We start from the raw sequence: 14,878 nt of genomic DNA on the forward strand, positions 1-14,878 counted from the left end.
TACAAGGTTCTTCGACGCCTCGGCGCTCTTGACTACGAGGTGATCCCGGACGGCATTACGAACTCCAGCGACGCCGCGCACGACCTGAAGTCGTCCATGTCGTGCGCCTTAAGCCGTTTTTTGCGCGTTAGCGAACCCGGGGACTCTATTTTTCTTCCTTTGTTATTGTAATTTATTTTTGTATGCACTTGTTTTTTTCTCTCCTCTATGTTCTTTCACAAGCATCGGGACGATGCTTTTTCAGAGGGGGGCAATGCCGCGCCCACTTCTTGTCTTGTTTTGATGTATTCGGGTTTGACCGGCAGGGACGGTTATCAACGCTCGACGCTGTCCGCGAAGCATTGTTCGAGAAGCTTCACGTCTATAGTAGATCGTTCTGTTAAGATTGCGCCCCGCACGCGAATGTTCCAGCTTTGTCTAGAGATAACGCCGGCACCAGCGATATTGCTGGAAAGTTCGATACCGCCTGTATAAAAGCCGACGCGATTGATCGCTTGTCAGTTGATCGACGGACGACGCCCTGTTCGCCGCTATCATTGTACAGCTTGTATTGCTGTAGCTCTAGTTCTCATTTTCCGGCCACAAGTTCGGCCAAATAAACAGTTTCATCCTGCAAACGCCGACTGCTGTCTTCGTCGACGTCACGACCACGTGACAATAGCATGGCATCGGATCGTGAAAATTATTTGTAGCATTGTGTGATTCCAGTTAGTTGAAATATGGGCTCAGATAAAAATTCTCGTCTATATGGTCGCAGCTAGTCGTTCTGTTCAGAAAAGTGCATGATGGAAAGCTTTCCATTGTTTTTAAAATACTCCTATCACCAAACCCATACACAAATGCGTGTTAATCAAAAAATACTTTAAGTATGAGCTCGAAGCTGTCAGTGCTCATAATTTGTTCATTTTGTAGACAGAAAGTTCTGCAGAACAACAAGCTATCTCAAAATTGTTCAAAGGAATGTATGATGTCTACACAGCATACACTAATAACACGACTTTGTGTGTGTTGAATGCACCTAAGCACAATTTTTAGCCATTCCTACAATATGGCAAAGTGCCTTGACTGCCTGCCGCTCTCCGGCGTGGTCGGGTACTGTGATTTTTTTTTTTCATGCTTCTTAATGTTTGTTATCCTGCGCCGGTGTTGTCCAGTATTCAAAGAAGGCTCAGGAGTAGGAGGGTGAATTGCAAAAGTAGTTGGCACGCGACGCCAAGCCAGCTTACCCTTATTTTCCCGTACAGATTTTATATATATATAATATATATATAATATATATATATATATATATATATATATATATATATATATATATATATATCTATATATATATATATATATATATATATAACACTGAAAATTTTCCCTCTCGTGTTAAGGTTACTCTTCAATGTGGGCTGGTCAGTGGTCGCAGCTAGTAATTGTGTTCATAGAACTGTGCCGTACAGAGCTTTCAAGTGTATTTTTTTTAGCCGCTTCAGTCACTCGTGCTACTCTTAATACATAGAAATGTGGGCTGATGAAGTGGTCACAGTGAGTCATTGCGTGCACGAACTGTGCCGTACAGAGCTTTTCAGTTTTACAGCGAAAGCTGTTATGAGATCATTTCAACGGCCGTTTTGGTGGCGTAGTTTGTCCGCCCGCCCCGCCGCCGCTGCCGCTGCGCCGCCGCCGGTGTCCGTAACCACTATCGCTCGAAATAAGAAAAAAACCGAAATAAGAAAAAATTTCCAGGATGGGAACGGGGGTTCGAACCTGGGTCCTCTGCGTGGGGAGCCCAGTGTTGTACCTCTGAGCCATGCCGGTGCTTGGAACTGCCTTGCAAAACGACGCTATACAGGCCTCATGTCCAGAAGGAACCACATTAAGATATGTAATTTAGTGTGGTAGAAGAGTGAAATAACAACCACGCACCACACAACTCGAATTCTGTAACCAGGCGTCAAACAATGCCCATTGCGCAACGAGTGGGCTGTTAGATGCTTCCACCCACTACAAGGGGCTCTGCAATAATTCTTCATCGTCATCAAGCACAACACCAAAAAGTGCGCATGATGCCTTGTATGTTTTTAGCGGGTACCACGGCTCTCCGTTGAATGACGAAAAATGGCATAGTGGCTGCTGCCCTACTTCACAGAATTATTATTTATAGCGTAGTGAGTTCCTCACAAGTGCACTTGCATTGGTTGCCAAGGAAGCCCATGAGCCCATCATCCATTTCCTCAGGGTCTCAACAAAGTTCTTCCCCCTCTCTCTGTCTCTCTTTCTCACGGTCAATGGATGGTATATTGCATAGCGGGAGAGGTAATAGCGCCGGGCCGTCACACAATGCGAATTACGTAATTGGTGAGTCCGTTCAAAGCTTCCAGCCCATTACAAAGAGCTGAGCCCAATTCTTCATCGTCATCAGTCGTCACGTAAGCATTTCCATTTCACAGAAATTATGATGATTTATAGCGTAGTGGGTTCCTCGCAAGTGCACATTGCATTGGTTGCCAAGGTAGCCCACTAAGCCCATCATCCATTCCCTCATGGTCTCATAAAGTTCTTCCCCCTTATCTCTGTCTCTTCTTTCTCACGTCAATGTATGTTATATTGCATAGCGGGAGAGGTAATAGCGACCGGGCGTCACACAATGCGAATTACGTAATTGGTGAGCCGTTCAAAGCTTCCAGCCCATTACAAGAGCTGAGCCACAATTCTTCATCGTCATCAGTCGTCACGTAAGCATTTCCATTTCACAGAAATTATGATGATTTATAGCGTAGTGGGTTCCTCGCAAGTGCACTTGCATTGGTTGCTAAGGTAGCCCATAAGCCCATCATCCATTCCCTCATGGTCTCATAAAGTTCTTCCCCCTTCTCTCTGTCTCTCTTTCTCACGTCAATGTATCTATATTGCATGGTAGGAGAGTGAAATAGCGACCGGGCGTCACACAATGCGAATTACGTAACTGGTGAGCCGTTTAAAACATTCCAACCCATTACAAAGAGCTGAGCCACAATTCTTCATCGCCATCAGTCGTCACATAAACAAAGTGCACACAATGCCTTACATATGTGTAGCTGGAACCTCGCTTCTGCGCACAATGACGAATAATCGCGTTGTAGGTGCTTCCCAATTTCACAAATATTGTGATTTATGGCGTAGTGGATACGTTCTTGTACTTGTATTAGTAGCCCCAAGAGAGTTTACAACGGGCTCTAGAAATGCCGCTCTTCCAGCTTTCGCTGTGACTGTGCTGCGCTTTCCGCGCAGGCCTGGCATTTTTTTAACCACTTCAGTCACTCGTGCTAATCTGAATACATTAAATGTGGGCTGATGAGTGGTCGCAGCTAGTCATTGTGTTCACAGAACTGTGCCGTACATTTCAAGTGATATTTTTTTAGCCGCTTCAGTCACTCGTGCTACTCTTAATACATAGAAATGTGGGCTGATGAGTGGTCACGTGAGTCATTGCGTGCACAGAACTGTGCCGTACAGAGCTTTTCAGTTTTAACCACTTCAGTCACTCGTGCTAATCCTGAATACATTTTAAATGTGGGCTGATGAGTGGTCGCAGCTAGTCATTGTGTCACAGAACTGTGCCGTACAGAGCTTTCAAGTGATATTTTTTTAGCCGCTTCAGTCCATCGTGCTACTCTTAATACATAGAATGTGGGCTGATGAGTGGTCACAGTGAGTCATTGCGTGCACAGAACTGTGCCGTACAGAGCTTTTCAGTTTTTTAAACCACTTCAGTCACTCGTGCTAATCTGAATACATTTAAATGTGGGCTGATGAGTGGTCGCAGCTAGTCATTGTGTCACAGAACTGTGCCGTACAGAGCTTTAAAGTGATATTTTTTTAGCCGCTTCAGTCACTCGTGCTACTCTTAATACATAGAAATGTGGGCTGATGAGTGGTCACAGTGAGTCATTGCGTGCACAGAACTGTGCCGTACAGAGCTTTTCAGTTTTTTAACCACTTCAGTCACTCGTGCTAATCTGAATACATTTAAATGTGGGCTGATGAGTGGTCGCAGCTAGTCATTGTGTTCACAGAACTGTGCCGTACAGAGCTTTTCAAGTGATATTTTTTTTAGCCGCTTCAGTCACTCGTGCTACTATATACATAGAAATGTGGGCTTGATGAGTGGTCCAGTGAGTCATTGCGTGCACAGAACTGTGCCGTACAGAGCTTTTCAGTTTTTTAACCACTTCAGTCACTCGCGCTAATCTGAATACATTTAAATGTGGGCTGATGAGTGCTCGCAGCTAGTCATTGTGTTCACAGAACTGTGCCGTACAGAGCTTTCAAGTGATATTTTTTTTAGCCGCTTCAGTCACCTCGTGCTACTCTTAATACATAGAAATGTGGGTGTGATGAGTGGTCACAGTGAGTCATTGCGTGCACAGAACTGTGCCGTACAGAGCTTTTCAGTTTTTTAACCACTTCAGTCACTCGTGCTAATCTGAATACATTTAAATGTGGGCTGATGAGTGGTCGCAGCTAGTTCATTGTGTTCACAGAACTGTGCTGTACAAAGCATTCCATGTCATTTTTTAATTAATGTCTTCCTGTTACGCATGTTGTGCGAGATACTTAGATACTTAGTTTTTTTGAACTCGAGACAAATACTCTTGAAAAACATTCTTCTGATGGCTCTAATTTGTAAATCTTTCACATGTGTATGTGTTATCTTCCTTTTTGGTGTTCTGCAATAACCAAGGTTACGTGTGAATATGTTATTATCTTGCGTTTTTTTTCTTTGTCTCTGCAAGGACTGCAATTTTGTAAAGTTAGACATAATTGTACTTTTTTTCTATATGCGTCTTGTTATATTGCTGATTTATGCTGATATATTGTTAATATATCGCTGCTGTTTAGGACTGCTGCTTTATTTTTATGTGTCTTGTGTTATATATTGCTATATCATTGTTGATATATTGCTAATATATTGCTGATGTTAGCGCTAATGAGGGGGCTGGCGGCTTTCGTCAAGCTGTCTAAATGACAGCTTTTACCGCCGCCCCTTCGTATCAATAACTGTATTGATGCGAAAATAAAGTCATTGTCAATACTGGCTCACTAGTGGTTGTAACTTGGAATTTTGTACACAAAACTGTAGAGCAACAACTTTGTTATAAATATGCAATGGAGTGACTGTACATCGCAGGTGCCCGACTTCGATTTCTGTGTTTTTTTTATGTAAGCGTTATCCAATGTTGAAGTAAGGGCTTTTAGTGCTTAAACAGTCCTGCCATGCACACAACTGCACGGTGAGGCCCTGTACTTCATTCTGACAGGTGCTTTTTGAAAGCTATACTGTGTTAAAAATGCATACAATACTATACAGTTTACAATGTGACGTATGTTACCTGAACTGTTTATTAAAAACTACTTACGTGCTTGTGATGTGGGTTCTTAATGATGCGCTTCTTGCCAGGGGACACTGCCATCATCAGTAATAAAGTAAGTTGCAGAGCTTGTCTCTCACATCATAGGCTTGCCTAAGCAACAGAAACGCATAGAAAGTGAGTAGTGTTTGCCTAAGCTCATTGGCTGTGCACATGCGAGAATGATTTCCAACTGAAAGTTCTGACGAAAGAATAAAGTTGGCACACTGCTACAGTTCCTATTACAGTAATGGGTTGTCTCCTGTCCTCGTCAACATTTTCTGCTGAAAACTGTTACAATGTGTAGCGAGAACTGTAGTTAGGACAACAGGAGGTTTGTGAGGAAATGCATTGTTCACAATTATCTGCACCATTTTTGGTCAAGTGCATCGGAAAGCAATGATACTACTGTATCAATCAGTAAGCCAGTTTTGCAGCCACAAATACTTGCAGAACGTCTTGAGCTCTTGACATGCCACGTCAAACGAATTATTCGGAGAGCTCTTGTATTCAGCTTGTGCACCCGAATATTTTTCGTTAATTTTGAGGAACATGCTTAGATGAGGCAAATGAAGAACAAAACAGCACCGTTTTCTGCATATTCTGACGCTGAAGTTGTCCTGTTTTAATCTGCTATGATGTAGAGCCAACAGCACGCTTAATTTGCGAAACGCTCCGCAGCCTGGCCTAGACTGCCTTGTTACTGATGCCAGCTTCGCGAAGTGTTATTCGGTATATTCGCGGCAGCTGACGAGAGTCAGCTCACCCACCCCGCCAGTCAGACACAAGTGAAAGACAAGTCGACCAGTCAAATCGAGCTGCATTTCAGCTATCGTCAGCTGCTGCAAACATAACCAGGTACAGTTTGCAGCGCTGCCTCAGTCCAAGCAGGTGCAGCCAGGCTGCTGAACATTTGTATTAAGCATGCTGACGGCTGTACATGAAGTTGCCAGAACACTCTGGCTTGGGCTAAAGGAGACTATCCGCAAGTAAATAAGGTTCAATGTTATTAACACTGACAGTAAAGCCATGTTATTTAAAAGTATGTGATGCATAAAAGTTGCAGCTATATGTCGGGAGAAAGTTCTTTTAGTTGCACCTAGATTCAGTTATGAGCAGATAATGCTTTTCGTGATGGTTTTAAACACTTATAAATTCACTTTTTATATTGCACAAGGATATAACATATACAATATTTTATATCACCAATACCGGGTTGAGCGACAGCCTGAGTGCTTATTGCAGACAGAGCATTCCCTGTGCCTCCTTCAGCTCTCCAGTTGCCCTCAGTGAGCTGCCCTTGCCAATCCTCGGTTGTCGGCACTGCCAGGTGGACAATATGCTGCCCGAGATGCAGGAGACTCGCACAACAAAAATTGTGTAGTGTTACACAAGCAGACACAATTTTACGAATGTTTTCTTCCTTTGCTTTAAAAGGCCGTCGAAGGATGCGCCACCTTTGAGCCATAATGCCAAAGGCATTTTCAACAACTCTTCGTGCTCGGCTGAGTCGATAGTTAAAAATTCTTTTCTTGTGCCGCTCTTCAAAAGCATGATGATCATCAGATGTGTCACTGAACAAGGATGGAAGGGCTGCATTGCACAACATAAACCTGGCATAAATAAAGCTAGCAAACAAAAATGGCAATGGCACTACAAGAACGCAAAGCACGAATGGCTCGAAAAAGATTTTAGTGACTTACATTTCCGAGAATAAGGCCTCATCATAAAGGTTTTCAAAGGAACGCTTCATCGCCCACGAAAAAATATGGCATGGCACCAATGTTGCCTATCTCGGAGTCTCTAGGAATTCCCATTTTACTGGCTTCGATCAACTCTAGCAGCTTGCTACGCCCGAAAACACCACCATCAGATTCACTGCCGTAATGGCCAACTTCGACATAGAGAAACCTAAGAAAGCACAAAGAAGATTTCATTATAAAGTACACATGTGCAAAAAAAGTTCTGTGAGCATGACAAATGTTTCAACAGGCAAGTAATCTGTGCTTTTGGACCCATGTACTACATTAGTTCATTCTTGTTGGCATGCGTAACTGTTCGTCTCAGAGAACAGAGGCCTGAGAGGCGCATTATGGTTCAGAAATTTAATCGGTACTTTGATTGAAGTTACTTTTGTACAATAACGTCCACTTCAGTGTGGCAGGTATTACGTAAGCTCGTAAAGTGGGTGGCTGGTTTATGGAGTTCAACCATCCCAAAGCAACTCGGGCTATGAGGGATGCTGTAGTGGAGGGCTCTGGACAATTTCAACTATCTGGGGTTCTTTACGTGTGCTGAAAATGCGCAGTACAAGGGCCTCTAAATCTTTACCCTCAGAGACATTTGTACACATTTGTGCACACAACTTGTTCATGCTGGTTGTGTTGGGTAGTGGCTAAGAAAGAGCAAGATACGTGGAGCCTCAAGTGAACCTGGAACCACTTGTGGAATAAATATTTTTCACTGAACATCTTCCAATGTACTGTTGGCATCATGATCACCTTTCTAAAGGCATTACATGTTTGACACGTCTGCTTTTGGCACGTAAAACTCCAAATGATATTACTACAATACTCAAGAGCCGTTCGACATGACGCTTTAAACAAGCCACATAAAAAGCATAATTTTTCTTTGCTCGAAATGAGCACAACCCAAAATGAAATTACACTAGATTTATAGCCCGATATTTCATTATATTTATGCAAGAACACAGCCTGAATGCCTGCAGAATAAATACACATTTAATTACAATATAACTACAGTTAATCACTATTAAAACACATAAATCAAATCAACATGTTGCGACATTATTTTTGTGCACTAGAACATTGAGAGCCCTGAAATAATGTTCTGTAAACTTGATGCATTTCAAACAGTTCTTACAGGTTTGATATGAAGGGGTTAAAAAGTAGTAACCAAAACATTAAAATAAGCCATACTTGTAATTAGCATCACTTATAGCTAGTAGTGAGTGGCTGAAACTGCCTTTGTAGTTCCTGTTTTGAGAACCTGTATTTTGCTGGGCACTCGATCACAACATGCTTCCCGTCGATGGCTCCTATGCAATGCGGCATATTCCACCTCAGCTCAAATTCGTTTGCAACCTATTGAAAGAAACGAGTAAGAATGCAGCAGTAGTGAGCAAAAGTCATGCCATGGCATCGTACCAACATTTGCAAAGTGTGCAGAATTGTAGACCCATCCCTGTCTAAACAATGCATGAGTATGTTCATGGTGTCTGCTACAACCCTTATTTTCTAATTTCATCTCTGCAATACAGAAGCTCTGAGCTATGTCAATAAACAATATTGTTACGGGTATCACAAGTACATGGGAGACAGAAGCAAGTACACAGAACATTTACAAGGTACTGTGCCACAGCACGGCTCACAGCCTCTCATTTGGAATGCCACCTCCTTCTTTCTCTTTTCATTGCAAGGTGGTCTCAACAGCATGCTCAAGCACAATGCCACTTAACAATTTGCAAAGCCCACTGTGCCCAAATACACAGAACATGTAATATGTTCAGGACTTAGGTCGGCAAACTCACTAATGAGTCGACTCATTCAGACTCAGATCGGGCTGCGAGTCTGAGTGAGTTTGGGTGAGTGATATTTGGTGAGATTGAGTCTGAGCGAGTCCAGTTGAGGAACATTTTAGCGAGCGCCCTAAGGACAAAATATATTTCTCGAGTGCATCTGAGTGAGCTCCACCTTTTTTTGCCAACCTATTGTCTATCTACGCATCTTCAGCATTACTATCAACCTTATATTGGCTTATGTTTATACTGAAGTCTATGCACACATATTTGAACACACCAGCATTCATGCGCCACCTCAATATTTATTGATCAGAGGTGTGAGTTGGGGGGGGGTGCTATGACTTCCCCCGCAAACTCTTTCACGGGAAGTTCTTAATAAAAATATCTCATGTGAGTCTCATGTTTCGTAAAATGATTTCAATGGATTGAAACCACTGATAACTGGTATTTGCAGGTGCAAGATTAAAAGGCATATCGTAGAGCACCGATTATGTGAGATATTGGCTTTAAACAGCATTTACACCATGATCGAAACACCTAATTTTACGCTAACGGACTCATGAGTTGACTCACTCATACGCAGGTGAAGCTGCGAGTCTGAGTAAGTCTGGCCGAGTAATATGGTGCTGAGTTTGAACCCGAGTGAGTCCAGTTGAGAAAATGTTTAGTGAGCCTGGGTCGAGTGAGTCCGGTTGAGGAAAATTTGGGTGAGTCAGAGTCTGAGTGAGCTCTCAGAGCAAAATATAGTTCTTGAGCGAGTCTGATTGAGCTCCAATTTTTTTGCCGACCTATGATTCGGCATGCAAATTTTTTACTTAATAGACCATTGGTCATTCTGCTTTTCTGTCGGCAGCTTCGGGAGCTTTTACTGCTATTCTGAAATACCCTCGTTATGCAACTGGGGCAGCATAAGTTTAAGCCGAACAATTAAACAAGAGGATTTAAATGAGCGCACACTTGGTGTTCCACCTTGCTAACTAATGAAAGTTAAAGACAATTTGTAAATATATGTGCTATACTTGTAGCTTTGAGCATGCAGTATAGTGGAATGTTCTAATGTATTACATGGCAGTTTGAGGTTGCATGCACAAGGTCACTTATAATATTAAAAGAAATAAGTTATTTCTATCAGGATATTGATTTCTACTACATGATAATTTTCTGAAATGCTACTTTTGCTTCTTTAAAACAATGCTTACTCTATTTTTGTGCTGTGACACATGCAATGTGATTTTCATTGTGTGCATAATAGACTTTTTGGCATACTATCCAAGTCTGTACACATACATCTCCTGAACTGGTGAATGATGAGAGACAGCTATGCAAAATTCCTTTAGCAGCAGCATTTGTTCTGCCATACTCAGCCTCAATATTCCAGGGGCCCTGAGAAGCTTACTGCCATTCTCATTATTCCCCATCCACCACGTCAAAAAGACCCATGCAGTTTTCTCTAGCTTCTTACTTCCAGGGCCTCATACGTGACTTCACAGAGCTTGCTTGCATGCAGGAAAATTTGCGCAAAACTGGAAAAGGACAACACAAAGAAGGAACACTTCAACAGATCGAGCGCACATGCTTGCATGCTCCATCAACTACTTGGAAGAAACACACCCTTCATTTGGTCCAAATACTGTGAAAGTGCTTTTCTTGCTTTGAAGCAACCCTAACATGCAACCCGGTGCTGGGCCACTTCGGTCCAAGAACACTCACCATCCCTCACAATCAGGGGCGTAGGCAGAATGTTTTTCGGGGGGGCACCTCCTTGATTTGAAGTGGGGACAGGGCAGGCAGATGTGGTCAAGTGTCATTTTCAGCTCTGTATGCCATAGCAAAAAAAAATTTCAGGGGGGGGGGAGGGAGGGCACGGGCCCGGTGTGCCCCCCGCCCCCACCTGGCTACCCCACTGCTCACAATGAGGCTAGCAGTCATGGTCTTGGTGCCATTCTCCAGCAACGTGACAACACCTCGCATCAATGAGTCATTGCTTATGCTGGTCATGCTCTGACCGCTGCAGAGAATTACATAATAACCAAGAAGTGCCTTGCTGTTTGTGCAGTACAAAATTTTGGCCATATCTCTGCAGCTGCTACTTTACAGTCGTTACCGACTGTAACGCATTGTGCTGGCTTTCGTGGCTAAAAAACTTGTCGGGTCACCTTGGTCATTGGGTAGTTCACTTGCAGGAGTACGATTTTTGATGTCTACATGTCTGGAAAGGACCAAGACGTAATGTTCTATCTCGCTACCCTCTGCCCAGCCACGGTAACACACAATTGGCTCTTGAATGAAGACTGCTTTACCCATCACAGCGCTCAGTTGTCCGAAATCCAGCAGCCCACCTGTCCTTGTTTTGCACCAATGTTCGACCCATACTGCCGCACTATCCTAGAACACATGGAAGGTCTTTTTCCTTTTCCGAACGCTCAACTTCGTTGGCAACATAACCAATAGCATCACGATGGGCCTTTACATCCTATGTTCAGCATGTCTATGGCAACAAATGGGCCCCAATTAAACTACATTCTTTGCAACATGAGGTTCTGGAAGCTTCTCACAATGACCGCACAGCTGGTCATCCAGGCTTTCACAAAACTTATGACAAAATACAAAGTTGCTGCAAAGTGAAGGCGGACTCAATATTTTGGGCAACATGTATGGCCGTGCATTTTTTAGATTAGGCGTCATTAACTATATTTTGCCCTATTCGAATGCTGCAACTATGATGGATTCAAGACTACTAATATCACTTTCAGTGTTGATTTCATGAAGATTACACAATAGTCTGAGAAAAGAAGGGGTCCAAGGACAGCTGTTAGTCGAATGCAGGAACATACATTAGTAAAGGAACAGATACTACCATAAGCACTGAAAAATTGTAATCAGTTAAGAAAGAAGAATTCAGCGCACTTATAGAGGCTATGGTCAATGTTAAAGAAACTTAGCTTAATGTTAAAGAACAGAGCCACACCAGGTCTATAAACTGGTTTAAAAAAAACAGTCTATGCACGCGTAATGTCGGTGCAGCATCAATTGTGGTTGCAGTGCTGGCTATCTAATTTTACAAGGAAAGCAATAAACACTACACATGTACTCCTACAATACAGGCGTCACATCGGATTAACGTCTGTGGTTACAGTGTTGGCTCCACTTTTATAGCAGTCTAATAAACATTATACATTTGTATTCCTATGATTGAGCAAGCTATATAGAAGCATTTCTCGACCCGGAGGAATACATTAACGTAACTTACGCATGATATTCACATGATTGCACCATAAAGTGCACTTCATTTCGATAATACTGGCGTATGTGCTATAATGTGAGCACTGACATTACGTCCGACCATAAGTTACCCTTTCAACGCCAGTGTAGTTGACGTGCCTGGTAAGGCCACGATGTGCACACAACTACTACACTTACAAAAACACCCCGACCCCCCCTCGTAACGCTTGACTCAAAGCAAAAAATGCAGCATAGAACTACTTGCTGACTGCTTCCCATGAAACCGATTCCCACATGGCATGGGATCTGCCGAATTTTTTTTTCTTAGTACATTCGCATATTTCAGCCATACTAAACAAGTGGCAAGCCATGGGATACAGAGAATTTGCCTAGTTGTCATTGCAACTTTTTTTTTTGAGATACAAACAAACGCATACTTTCATTGGGCGTTACAGAATTTTAGTATGGGGCCCAAGGTTCAGCCTAAAAAAAAAAGGTGCGCGAACAGAAGAACGCAAAGGAGAGTACAAAATAACGTAAAAGGTCGGGGAGCCCCGTACCTTGGGGCCTCCTATAAAACTCTATATTAAACATTATTTGGGGATACAGCTTATACCTTGAGCCACTCGGCTGCGGACGACGGGTACATCACGTACAAGGGACCAAGGACTTCCCATATCGCTTGGCACACGTCCGACACAATGCCGCAAGCAGTAGAGCGCCCCGCCAAGAAGTTGAACGACGACGTCCGAATAGTCTCTCCTGCTGCCAGAAATCTGAAGCAAAGAGCGAACACGGCATTCTGTGACGGTTCATTTTGGTCCTTCGAAGGCACAAAAACACTGTCCAAGAGCTGACATTCGAAACGAACACGCAGCCAAAACGAGGCCGTCACAGTGCGCTTACCTCACTGCCAGAGCTAGGCGATGTTCGGGGAATCGCCTTGCGCAACCTGGTATCGACCTTCCTTATTCGAGGAGCGACCAGTTTCAGAAGCGTGTCAAAACTTCGTGGTGGCATCCTCAGGTAGCTAGCAAAAAAAGAGCATAGTGCGAGTACTTAAACAAACAAAAAAAAACATGCTAAACGGCTGTTTCACACCGAGCGAGTCAGACTAAGCTAATAAGTGACAGCAACGTGTCAATTGTCAACATTACTTACTCCCGATAGTATTCCACGTCCCAGGATCGCAGATGCGGCAACAAAGCGTTGGCATGCCCCAACATAGCACGCTTTTGCAAAGCAGGGCGTATCCACCATCGCCGCTTTCGTGGCGTCCGCTTCTTGCGTTGCTCCTCGTGCATTTCAAGGAAGCAGGTAGCTAAAACTATCAAAACTATTTCTTCTTCTTCTTCCATGACGAGACCTGAAGGAAGTAGCTGGAAGTAGCAGACGAGGACCACGAAGTGGCGCAAAATCGCTGCTACCGATGAAGGGTGGATGAATAATCAGGTGTCTTGTCTGAAATAGTAGATGTGACGAGCGCCGCCACACGGACAAATGTGGTTGATGCGGCGAAAGCGGCGGCGGCGGCGGCCAGTGGTGGCAAAACAAATGTGAACGTTTTCGACGCGCGCGGACTCGGTTTTCCGGCCGCTCTGGCGTTTTCGCTCCCCAGTGTGAACGTACCATTATTGTCGCGTCCACTTTCGCATTCCTTGAGGTGCTCCATAGATGACGCAAATTGTTTTCCCAAGCCTAATCAGGCTTTCTGTGGTTCGTGCAGTTTTTCACGAACGCTCGCCGGCGTGCACACGTCCTCCATGGAGGCCGCCATTTTCTCGGTTAACTGCCAAACCGAGCTCGCCAAGCTCGGTTTGGTACAACCGCGGTTAGCGGCATAACCGCGGTTTCGCATACCGTGTAACATAAGGGAACCGCGGTTACGCGTAACGGCGGTTACACTAACCGATGTTTAGGCTGTTTGTGTAACAAGAGTATTAGACGAATGCACAAGGAACCATATGACTTTGTTTCATACGCACGCTTCCTTGTGGCGGTGATTATCCTAAAAACAGAACGACGCACGGACGGGCAATTTTCTAGCGCAGTCAGCACAGAAATGCTACGCTTTTGAATATTTGTGTCTCTGATAAAAAACCAACTGCACGGTCCGACTCCCTTGCAGAGGTGATGGAAAATTGCACCCTTGTTTTGTGGATGTACCTTGCATGTATTCTGAGGTTGTTACGAACTCATTCGAACGATCTCTCTGTGTCAAAAAACTCACAGGGTCCCTTATGCATTCGTCTAAGCAGACTCGAATGCGAATACGCGCTTTGAGCCATGCGGCTTACGCCAGGATTCCGCATATGGGGATGCCAAGTATAAGCGACAACGAGCCCGTGCTTTGACCGGAGCTTGCACTCCATCAGGGAGCTGAAGGACGCAGGATCTGAACGTGGAGCCGCTAGGTTGGTGCTAGGTCGTAACTTGGCTGGTGCTAGGTCGTAGCTTTTCTGGTGCTAGGTTGGTGCTAGGTTGGGCGCTAGTCCTGAAGGAAGAGCTTGCATTCGGCCGCGGAAACCGCGGCCGAATGCAAGCTCTTCCTTCAGGCTTGGCACGACGAGTGCGAAGATGCCATACATAAAGGCATGTATGCGAAGATGCCATTCATAAAGGCAACTGCGGCTGCGAGAAGTGCCCGAAGCGATGGAAGCCCTACGCCATTGACGACGTGCCCGTAGATCATTGAAGGTGCGAACGCTCGGTTCTGGAGTTTTGACATCCGTTTAGT

At 44.1% G+C, this 14,878-nt stretch overlaps 1 pseudogene; it reads right to left on the bottom strand.

The window, feature by feature from the left end:
- Positions 1 to 6,614: 6,614 nt before the first annotated feature.
- LOC125759477 (uncharacterized) lies at positions 6,615 to 13,161 on the bottom strand (annotated as a pseudogene).
- Between the last annotated feature and the right edge of the window lie 1,717 nt (positions 13,162 to 14,878).

This window comes from Rhipicephalus sanguineus, chromosome 8 (genome assembly GCF_013339695.2).
Source record: "Rhipicephalus sanguineus isolate Rsan-2018 chromosome 8, BIME_Rsan_1.4, whole genome shotgun sequence".
Classification (NCBI taxonomy): domain Eukaryota; kingdom Metazoa; phylum Arthropoda; class Arachnida; order Ixodida; family Ixodidae; genus Rhipicephalus; species Rhipicephalus sanguineus.